We start from the raw sequence: 11665 nt of genomic DNA on the forward strand, positions 1-11665 counted from the left end.
AATGCACTGACACAAATGAGTGCCAATGGTCAGGTCTAGTGGTTCAACCCCAAGGACAGTAACCCTAGCAGGAGGGGGGGCCTAAACACTTCCAGTTAACTTTGCAAGAGTAAAATTTCCCCTTGTAAAATTTATTTCACCCTACTTTTATAATTTAGATTTTGGGCACGTTCACAAGCCACTTTTCTATTTTGTTATTTATTGTTTGTAACAGAGAGGTGCCATGGTGAAGTTATGGCAAGCCACAGAGAAGGATGCCATTATGCTGGATACTGTATAGATATAGGCTGAGAAGAGGGTTTGAAGTTATAGCACATTTAATTTTCCACTTGTTTGTCACTGATTTGAATTATATAGTTACAAAATACCTGAAATCTGTAGAAGCCAACTTTTCAAGGGAAAGGAAGAGGAACTCTGCAGCCTAAAGTTTGCCCTTTCTCTTATACGAAGTTAATGAAGTCAATGCAAATATGTTTTCCATAGAGGAAGCTACATTTACTTGATGTTTCCTGCTGATCCTGTTTTTGCATTGTTCCTACTGCTGTTGTGCATGTTTTCCATCTGCTGCTTGCAGACTCCCCACTTCACTTAGGTTCCCAGGTCAGCTTTTCCCTTCCACTCCCCCTTATTTTTTTAACAATTATACTGAAAGCAGTGGTCAAAACTTGGAAGTGAAATCATCTTTTGGGGGGTAAAAATGGAAGAAGTGAGCTGTAGTCTGCCTGAGAAACTCCAGAGGCCCAGGTATCTGGATGACAAAGTAACTAGGATAAGGAGAGAATGCTAGTTGTAATTAAAGTCTGTTTTTGAGGTTTGAGGGCAGATTTAATATCAGAGGAGAACATCCAATTTCCATAATAAGATGTAAAGGCAGCTGGGAACACATCTCCAAGGAGTAACATGTGTGTGCCTTTCCCCCAATTATATCAGAGTAAGTGGGGGCTGGGTGGGAATGGTACCAACCCAATACGTTAGCTTTGACCTGCCTCAGAGTTACGCTTCTGAAGCACAAATTCCCAATTTACTAAGTCAGTTTTCTTGTTCTTTTGTGAAACATACCATGGTTCCTGTGAAAATGTATGAGAATTTTTACCGTTTGGAGTTGCTAGGTGGCATTTCCAGTGCTGAAGAAACACAGTAGAAGAAACACAACCAGAAACATGGATCTGGAGAAGGAAAGTCATAATTTGAGAGTCCCGTTGTCTTCCTCCTTTCTCACAGTATCAGGCATAGATCCATCCTCACTGATTCAATCTGCATGCCTTACCGCTGCCTAGTGCTATCACCCATCAATTTCTCCTATGATTTTTAAATTTATTCAGTAACTAATTTTCTACAGTTACTCAATTTCTAAATTACAGTAACTGAATTTTTATCGTTTTTCCCTCAGTGTCTCTTATGTAATGGTGGAGCATCTAACATCTCCTTGAAATTCCGACATTGCCTTTCAGACAACGTCTCTGTACCATCTTTGGTCAACAGAGCCAAGCAACGGGCATGTTGTGATCTCAGCTTACTCCCCATAGCTCTTTCACTGTCACATTGTGCTTCCACACCCACTATTTTTCCCTGTTAGGTTTTGCCACTGACTTAGACTATGTGTTCAGGGACAGGGACCAGCTTTGTTAGGTCCACAAGGGCTTACAGGAATGCTTAGTGATTCAGTACTGCAATAAAAATAATAAACATTAAATGATAGAATGATTGTAATCATAATAATGGAAAAGTACAGAACTGGAGACGATCCTACAAAACAAGCAAAAAAAGAAGTGGAAACTCAAGAAGCAGAATAAACAGAAAAAGGACACTGAAACGAAGAAAAAATCCAAGAGAAAAATGTAAATAGGAACAGATGGGGAGTAACAAAACAGAAGAAACAAAACATTAGAGAAATTTTGCAGAAAAAGATATGAGGTGGGAAAAAGAGCAAGAGAAATGCTCAAAGATGGAAAAAAAAACCCAAAACCAACCCAAAATACAGAGTTCTGCCACTTCTTATTCAGACAAAATTTTCTGCTACCTTTCCTGTGAAAGGTTAGGAATCTGCCTTTGAACGCCTCATACAGACAAAATTAATGAACGTCAGCTGAGGAAGGTAAATACATGTAGTAAGCTTTGTTAAACTTTGGGGAACTTTTAGCATTACTATAAGAAAACAAATCTATTTGTTTCTATTTAGCATATTAATTACTTTAAAAATGTATTTGAGGCTGCAAAGTCAAGTTTGCTGGTGATACTGACTGAAAAACCAAATTAATAAAGACCAGAGGTTCTTTTGAAGAGTTGCAGAAAGATCTTATGCTATAATCAGGTGATTAAATGATGAACAAATTTAATGTAGGTACAGGTAAAGGTAACGCACGTGGCAAAAAACAATCTCAGCTTTAAATACACGCTGATGGGTACTGAACTAGCTGGGACTGTTCAGAGACTTCAACAGGCAAGCCCATAAAAATGAAAACTTAATGCTGAGTAACCACTAAAAAGGAGACAGACATTGAAAATTATTAGGAAATTATTAAAAAAAGGAATAAGATGACATAGTTTTGCTGGTAGGCGTTCCTGGTGTGCTCACATCTTTAATACTGGATGCAGTTCAGTTCTCCCCTCTCAGAGAAGTGCAGAGAACAATGATAAGTATGGCTGAATAAATGGGATGGTTTGAATATGAAGAAGAATTAAACAGACCATGATTTTTCTGCATAAACGACAGGTGAAGAATATGATAACAACATGAGTAGTACAGGAGAAGAACAGAAAATGATTGCTTACTGTGTCTTCTCATCCAACAGCTAGGTGACATCAAATAAAACTAAAAATAAAACTTTCTCCCGTTCAGAATTAGTACATTCAAAACAGACAAAAGGAGTCACTTTTTTCCATAACCCATAGGCTGGGAAACATGATGTCATGTTAGATGTGAAAAACTTATCCAGTTTCAAACAGCAATTGGAGAAATTAGTGGAATAAAAAAGTCGTTAAGAGTTATAACATGCAAGGATGCCACCATTAGCTCATGGTAAGCCACAAATCCTTAGATGTTGGGATTTTTTTGGGAAGCATCTTCATCTGATCTGTGCTCCTCCCTGAAAACTTGCTCAGCCAGGGTTGCAGATACTGGGTTGGGTGGCCCTTTAATCTGACTCATTATTACTGTTTTCAGATTCTCACATTTTCAGCACAGCCTTTATGATACAGCCTTTACTTATTAACATCATCTCTGTCAAGGGTGCGCAGGCAGGTGGACGGTGGGTTACACTGACTGGGTGCACTGACAATGTAAAGTGGAAAAAAGCTGGAAAAACAACATTGCAATGGCCCCAGGAGCATGTCACCCAGAGGGAGGTTACGAGTTTTGATGGTGAATATAGACCTGCCTGTGGCACAGGCGATGGAGAGGGACCAGATCTAGTGTCACCAGGCAGCAGGAGGAGTGTATTTCACCGCACTGTGATGTCCATATAACTTGTGGTGAGGGAGATCAGGGATATCCCACCAGAGCCAAAGCCACCTCTCTACAGGGCTGATTACTGCTGCGGAGCGGCTCCTCGTGCGTGGGCTGTGTTGCCTCTCAAGGGTCACAGTGGCGGTGATGGCACCGGGACTTTGGGTGGCAGCTGCCTCACCTGTGACATGGGCTGCCAGTGTGAGAACCTGCTGGCATTGTGAGTGGGGAAAGGGGAAAGCAGTGGGACAACCCAGGGCTGAACTAGCAATGCAGTAGCAGGAGGAACGAGCAGGCAAGAGGCGTGAGCAGGGAGCGTGGGGAGCTCCCCACAGGTGAAAATGTTCAAAGGCAGTGACGGGGACGTGCTGGCTGAGGCTGCAATTCTCACCTAAGGAAGTCAAGTCAGCAAATGGAGGCCAGTGGGGGAAGAGTAAAACAGGGTGGGTTGCATATTCAGCGGGGGGAGGTCCAGGGGGCAAAGGAATATAAAATAGAGCAGGGAGAACAAAATTGGAATTAGAGTTGGGTGCTTGATTTAAGGAAACTGGAAGGTAATTCTTCAGAGAATTCAGTGTGATCCCTCACTGTGCGTTATCGACAGTGCTCTCCCCTGGCAGGGGCAGCAGGTCTAGGCACTGTGTCCTTCTGCGCATTGGGAGCTTAAGTAGCTTTTATTGAGAAAAAGAGGCAGTGAAATTCTGAACAGATTCAGAATGGTGTTCAGAAATGGTGTTTCAGTGGCCTGGTCAGCATGCTGGAGGACATCTAGGAAAGGCAGGGATAGAACTGTATCCTCCAGCATACCACGTAGCTGTATTAACTGTGCAAAGCTGTTCTTACTATTGCTGTCATCCCGTCCTGCCCACTTCGTGTTTCCTGGCTCACAGACAACGTTGCTTCTCACCACACAGCCCAAGTCAAATCCACATTGGGTTGTTCTCTGAAACTGGAGCAAGGGCTGCATCACTGGGCATATGCAGAGAGAAGCTCAATGAAAGGTTTCAGGGGCAATGTTAGTTCCATTATTCTTTAAGTTTTTGACTTAGCAATTCTTTTAAAAACCTAATTTCCCAGTTTTATTAAAAATTCCCCAGCTGAGTGATTCTATCAGATAGCAACGTATTGACTCACTTCTGTCATCAGCTTGTAGTTTCTCACGCACAAACTCTTGCCTGTGTCTCAGACTCCCCCTTCTCCTCGTTCTCCCAGTTTGCTCACAATATCCATTCCAGTTGTCTCTCCACACTCAGGTTCTTGTCAGTAAGTTTACTTCTCTTTCCCATATTCCTCAACTCTGATTCCTTGTCTCCTCAGTTAACTGTCTAGCTGCAATACCCCATCACGCAAACCATCTCTTCTGCCTGTGGCTTGTGGTTCCCCTCATGCGTTTTCCTCTACAACTCCTAATCCTAGTTTGTCTCTGCCACCAGTAGCTCCTAACAACATCTCCTTCCCAAGCCAGTCCCTCCCCTTTCGCATTTTTCTTGCCAGACCCTTCGTCCTGAACTGGCTTCCTTTGGTACGTATTTCTCCAAAGCATTTACAGAGTCTTTATTTTCCATTTAACCTTCATTTTACAAAGTTAAACAAGATGTTCACCATGAAATACCAGTATCAGTGTAAGAGAGAAAGGTTATAATTCATCATGAGCAAAATTAGACTGGGAACTAGAAGGCTTCTGGCTGTCCACGGAGTGAAATCCTGTAACGGCCTTTCAGAGAGAAGTGAAAAAAAAGGTATCCTTGACTGCTTTCATCTGTGGCTGTAAGGAAGTTTTATCATGCTCAGGGATAACAGTATCCTTGGAATTTTAGCTGTTAATCTCTAATAAATTCCCACTGAGCATATGTAAAAATAGATACCGCATAAGCTTATGAATTGTTCATTTTTAGGGGACTATTGCTCAGGAAGGCAACAGGAGTATCCTGGATACAAAAACCACGTCCCTGCCGAATTTCAAGTTGCTGCTTCAAACCAGATAAGGAGGAGATATCTCTGTCAAAAAAGTGCCTCTCTGTCTCTCTCTCTCTGTATATATTAATGTAAGGAAAATAATTTTTTTTTTTTTTTTTTTTTGTTCTTAGCTTCGTTCAGGCTTGCAGAATCACAAAATTGGTGAGATTAGAAGGGACCCCTGGAGAGCGTCTAGTCCAAACCTCCTGGTTTTGCTGCACCTCACGAGATTCCTGTCTGCCCATTTCTCCAGCCTATTGAAGTCTCTCTGGATGGCAGCACAACCTGCTGGTGTATCAACCACTCCTCTCCATTTTGTGTTGCTTGGAAACTTGCTGAGGGTGCACCCTGCCCCATCATCCAAGGCTATAATGAAGAGGTTAAACAGTGCTGGACCCTGTATTGGCCCCCAGGGTCCAGCACTAGTAACCGAACTTCAGGACACTCACCTCCAGCCTCTGCACCTCTCCGCAGCTCAGTTTTCAACCCTCCTCATTGTCCACTTCTCTACGCCACAATGCAGCTGTTTGTCTATGAGGATGTTACGGGAGACAGTGCTGAAAGCCTTTACTATAGTCAAGATAAACAACATCCACATCATCTTAGCAGCCTATCAGGTTGTTCAGGCATGATTTCTGTTGACTACTCTCAGTCACCCTCTTGTCCATCATATATTTCAAATGGCTTTTCAGGATTATTTACTCCATCACCTTCCCAGGGATTGAGGTGAGGCTGCCTGCCCGAATCTGTTCCACAGATTCTTCTTGCCCTTCTTGAAAATGAGTAACAGAAACCCCCGTTTCCATAACTTTTCACAGATTATTGAAAGTGGCCTTGTAATGGCTTTAGCCAGCTCCCTCAGCACTCATACGGTGCATCCCACCAGGTCCCATGGACTGTACATCCAGTTTGTTCAAATGTTCCCTAACCTGACCCTCATTTCTGACTGAAATTTTGCAAGACATTCAGCCAAAGACTGAAATACAGTTTGTCAAGTTGCAACCAACTGAAATCTGGTGCTTTGGATGGAAGATGGCTTGTAAGAAGTGCTGCTATCAGTACGTGATGTGTGTGCGCTTGTGCATCAAAGTGTTCTTAACCCATCAAAGGTGGAATTCAGCCCATGTACCTTTAGCTCTCTAGTGGTTAACTATGTAACTAAGGAATAGTTGTTCACATTCTCTCTATGGTTAATGGAGAAAGACAGGATCTCCAGTTGACTCAGCCTACTTATTTTGGATTAATTTTACCCTTGGTGTCTAGAGAATGATAATTTAGTATCTTTTAATTCTCTAAATCGGATACCATGCCTTTAAGGGTGAATTCTACCCAACTAAACTTCAAGCACAGAATACTCTTCAGTTTTATTGAGAATGAGATTTCAGTATACATATATAATTTTTCCAGCTGTATTGTCAAAGGCCCAAAGTCTTCCTTGCTTTCATCAGGGACATGGATTGGGAATAAGGTACTAGTTCTTTCTGAGATTTTCTCTGTCAGGTGTAGAACCAGGTGGAAAACTATGAATTTGAAAGCTGGAATAAATGCTATCACAACATAATAGACAGCAGTTACACCTTGTCTGACACAGACAATGCAGTGCCTACCAAATGTCAGAATTTACCGTGAACTAGATCATGACAATGGGACACTGAAGAGCAGGGCCACCTAGAAGATGGACTAAAGTTTGGTTTATCTGCTTGCATAAAATTCCAAGCTGGGAAGTTCCACAACACTGCAGAAATATGAGATTTCCCCATGTTCCTGCAGAAATCCTGTGTTTGTATCCATTCCCCAAGTCTCTCAGGAAGCAGTGAGAATGTGCCAGCACATCTTCTGTCTAAGAAGATGCAACGTTGGGTGCCAAACCTTGAGATGATACATGCTTTCCTGCAGAGCTAATCCTTGCAAAATTTATGAGCAGATCAAACTAAACTGAGTGTTCCTCAGACTTTTGCACAGAGCAAAAATTGATAAGGCACGAGCTGTACCAACTCCAGAAAATATCCTATCAGACAGTGGACACCTGGATGTAATTTCTTCCCTACTTTTCCTTTGCTAGTGCAGTATTTTCAGCTGTATTAGGTCTGCAGTATATTTAGACAACTCACATGTTGGCTAAACTGACCAACGTACTGGGAGATCTTATATGGTCCTACATGATCCCTTACAAAGAGGATTTAAAAGGAGTTATTTAGGTGTATTTAGCTTTTTGTTTAGCATACAAATAAGCACTACCAACAAGACTGCACTCAAGGGTGAGTGAGTGTGTCTCCATGGATCTGCTGGAAAATAAATCGGTTGTAAAATAACAGAACAATAAATAAAGGATGGAGAACTTTGCAGCAAATGAGCAGTTATCTGTCAAAAATCCCTACTCTCCCTCCAGCACGAGGCTAAATGGGGCATGGATTGTCACACAGGAGTTTCAAAGAAATTTTCGTATGAGAGAGACTGCATGTTTCTTTTGGAAAGTATAGCTCTATAAACAAACGTACTGAAGATCACAATAAGAGCAAACTAATGGACATTTTACTTAAGCCTGCATATCACAGCTTCTTTGCAATTTGATCATTCTGAAATAGTGTATTAGTTATTATACTGTGCTGCATTAGCTACCATTGTAATTACTTATTGAGAACTATTTTCTCTTGTAGGAAATATGGAAGATTTCATATGATAATATGGTGCTGGTTTATAATCTGGGTTTTCAAATTACTTCCATGGTGATGTTTTAAGCATTTAATGTTCTTTTCTTGATACGTGCATGAAACCATGTCTGAACTATATATAACGGCAGTCAGATGTGAGTGCACCCTTCTCACTGTCCTTGCTTCAGTGAACCGTGAGGTCTGAGGATTATGTGGGATTGTATCATTTTATTGTCGAAATGACTAAAGCATGAGCCTTTCTTCAGTGTGCCCTGTGTGTTGTTTTTTGTTTTTTTTTTTTTTTTAATAAATAATACAACAAATGTTGACAGAATAGAATTTAGGCTTTGTTCAGGAAAATCCCCTAGTTGCATGAAAGGACTTTGAGATACACTTGACACGATGAATTTCTTTGATGATATAAAGTTATTGGCAGGTGTATTTGGTGTGAATGTGGCCAGAATGATACTTCACTGTAGGGATTACAAACTTGGACTTGCCTTTTCCAGTTGCGTAGAACTGATCCTATATTAAAGAACTGCAGCTAGTTCATTATGAATGCAGATAAGAGTCTAGCCCTATAAATCTAATCGTTCTAATCAGATAATCTGATAAATGTCCTTGTTGGAAGTGCAGGAGAATGCTGGGTGGAAGAGAACAGCTGGAATCCTTTTAAAGTCTAATTGCCTCATGTACACTGTTATTTTAATTTATGATATAGCCAACAATGGGACAGGGTGTGTAGCACGTAGGCCACCTTTTAACATCACTTCAGCCCTGCTAGGAAAGGGAAGAAAGGTCATTAATCCTCAGATGTATTTATATGCATAGCACCCCACAACCAAGCAAGCCTGCTCACCATTATTCTAACACTGCTAATTGGGAGGAGTTGAGCAGATGTGTCTGGTATTCTCCGAGGTCCAGCTGGTATCCAATTTCCAGCAGAGTTTGCTGAGAAACATGAAGGTCAAGTAACTTCCCCAAGGTTACACCGTAAGTGGCTCAGCTGGGATTAGGCCCCAGATTTTCCTTGCTCCTAATCTTTTGCCTTATTAATCAATGTAGTCTCTTTCTGCAAATACCTAACAAGTTCATATTTATTGATCTACAAACAAAATGTTATTGGCAAACTCACTTAATTTGGGGGAATAGATTTCATGAGAAGGGAGATAACGAAATAGCATTGCAAGCTAACTCGTAACTGAAAATTAAGACTGGATGCAAATACTGCAGCATTTAGGATTATAAAGTTGTTATAGTGTAGTTGTTTTACTCACCTCTTGTGTGGGATGTGCTACTCCATCTTAAGAGGAAAACCAGCAACAGCGTATTTAGTCAGGACAAGGAAAACGCCTGAATTTCCATATGTCTGCCTGAAAACCATGGTCAGTATTATGGAGCATGAAACAGTTTATAGTGCCAGCTGGTTTTAATTAAAGGCTTAGTTTTCCCAATACAAAGACACTTCATTACAAACCAACAAACCCGTTCACACCAGTAGTCTGCTCTGTTTCTGTAAACAGGAATGGGTACAACGTGCATGTCTGGAGAACTGCTTGGAAAGCCTCATGGGGCACAGAATTAAAATAACAGCTAACACATCTCATATGGATTAAGGAGCCAGAAAAACAAAAAAGTCTTTATTTAGCCTGTTGTTAAACTACAACAACATAGTGTAACTGATCTCCTGCCATTAGGCAGTGAAATCCAAAGCCACGGGGCACAATTAAAAGGCAACCTGGCACCTGCTGTTTCCAATACACCTTTTGGAATAGCTAGAAAGAGTCTATACTGTGAGTCTTATAAACGGATTGAGGATGGTATATGAAGGATTTTTCATGGTAGGTTCCTACTTCAAATTTAGCCCAGTACTATATGGCCTGGACTCCTATGTAGAGGGAGCTTGATCTCTATCTCCACTCTTCAAAAGCTACCACTTGATATTAATAATCTCAGCAAAAGTGCCAAAGAAGAATGAATATGGAAGTGGGACTCATTTGCAGTGTGATTACAGATAACTAAATACAATGACACAGTTGTGGGGCTACATAAAGAAACTTCTGCCTTTGCCAGACCTGAAGTGCAGTAGAGCATCTGCTAGCTAAAGATTCAAAATACAAGATGACTCAAAATTTAGGAATTGTTGACTATATCAAACCAACAGATTATTAGATTTTAGTCTAAAAGTAATGCTTTAAAATCCATTTGAAACCTTCACAGGGAGCCAATGAAATAGAGTGAAACTGGATAAAACTGAAGATATTTCTGTCAATCAGAATCAGAATCAGAATCAGAATCAGAATGAGAATCAGAATCGTAGTGGTTGGAAGGGACCTCAGAGATCATCGAGTCCAACCAACAGTAAAAAAAAAAAACAAAAAAAAAAAACAAAAAAACACACCACAAACAAAACCACCACCCACCACCTGAACACACAACAACAACAACCAAACCAAAAACCATCACCCACCCACACAGCACCCCACCACAAACCAGTAATCTTGGACACTAGAGCATGCCCTGAAGAACCATGTCTACACGTTTCTTAAATACCTCCAGGGATTTAAGATCCAATGTCTAACTTGATACCATGATGAGAGACTGGATCAGCTGGAGACTTTTTCAGAGCAATTTCTAGAAGACCCAGATAAAATTCAGCATGTGGTAATACAGCAAACGTACAAAAAAGTACAAGGGTATCTGAGTAAAAGCAAGGAATTTAGTTTCCCATTAGATTCAAGGTTGGTGGAGATTTGTTAGGAGAGGTTTATCAGCAGTGACTGGAATGGAAGTTATCATTGTTCAGGCAGCAAGGAGGAAACAAGTCCTGTCCAATTCTGCACAGAGATATTTCCAGTTTCCACACAATTCATCAGGAAGCAAACACTCATACCTGAATATTGTTTACTTCTCCCATTAGATTTTTGGTTGACGTGGATGTATATATTCAAGGTTAAAATGCAGGAAATCACATTGATGTTCATGAGAAAAACACATATATTTGAAATGTCACCAAGTTCTTCAAAAAGAAACCTAATAGGTATCAAAGAAGGTATGAAGCTGGTAGTCTATGGAGTGAGACAAAGAACTACTTTAAGCTAATATAATAGCATTCGTTGCAGAACAAATTAACCTGATAAAGAACTAATTAATTAAAGACCCACACGAGTGTACACCTTCACTCCAACTGATGGATAAACTGGGGCAGAGAGGTTAAACAACCTGACCTGAGATGTGCAGGTATGGACACGTGTGCCTAGGTGGTAAAAACTTACAAGAGGGCTGTACTGACAGACACTCATAACTACTAGAAATGCAGGAATGGACAGAAGTTATGGTTTAAAAAATGTATAATGCCATGTCTTATGTTCTGGCATAGAACTTAGTGATTTTAATTATTTCAGTTTGTGTATCTCTACTTTCTGAAAGGGAAATTGGCACCTGCTTTGCTAAAGAAAACAAGACCAGTACTTAGGATGTATTTTGTAATGTTGCATCAGAAAGAAAGTATGTGCAATGGTGTGTGGTTTCTAGTTTGTTTGCCACCAAGAGTAAAATCTTCCCCATTTTGAGAAAGGCTTGAGGATTGCCTTGTTTTCTCAGCATCCCTGTG

Source organism: Numenius arquata, chromosome 15, assembly GCF_964106895.1.
Source record: "Numenius arquata chromosome 15, bNumArq3.hap1.1, whole genome shotgun sequence".
Classification (NCBI taxonomy): domain Eukaryota; kingdom Metazoa; phylum Chordata; class Aves; order Charadriiformes; family Scolopacidae; genus Numenius; species Numenius arquata.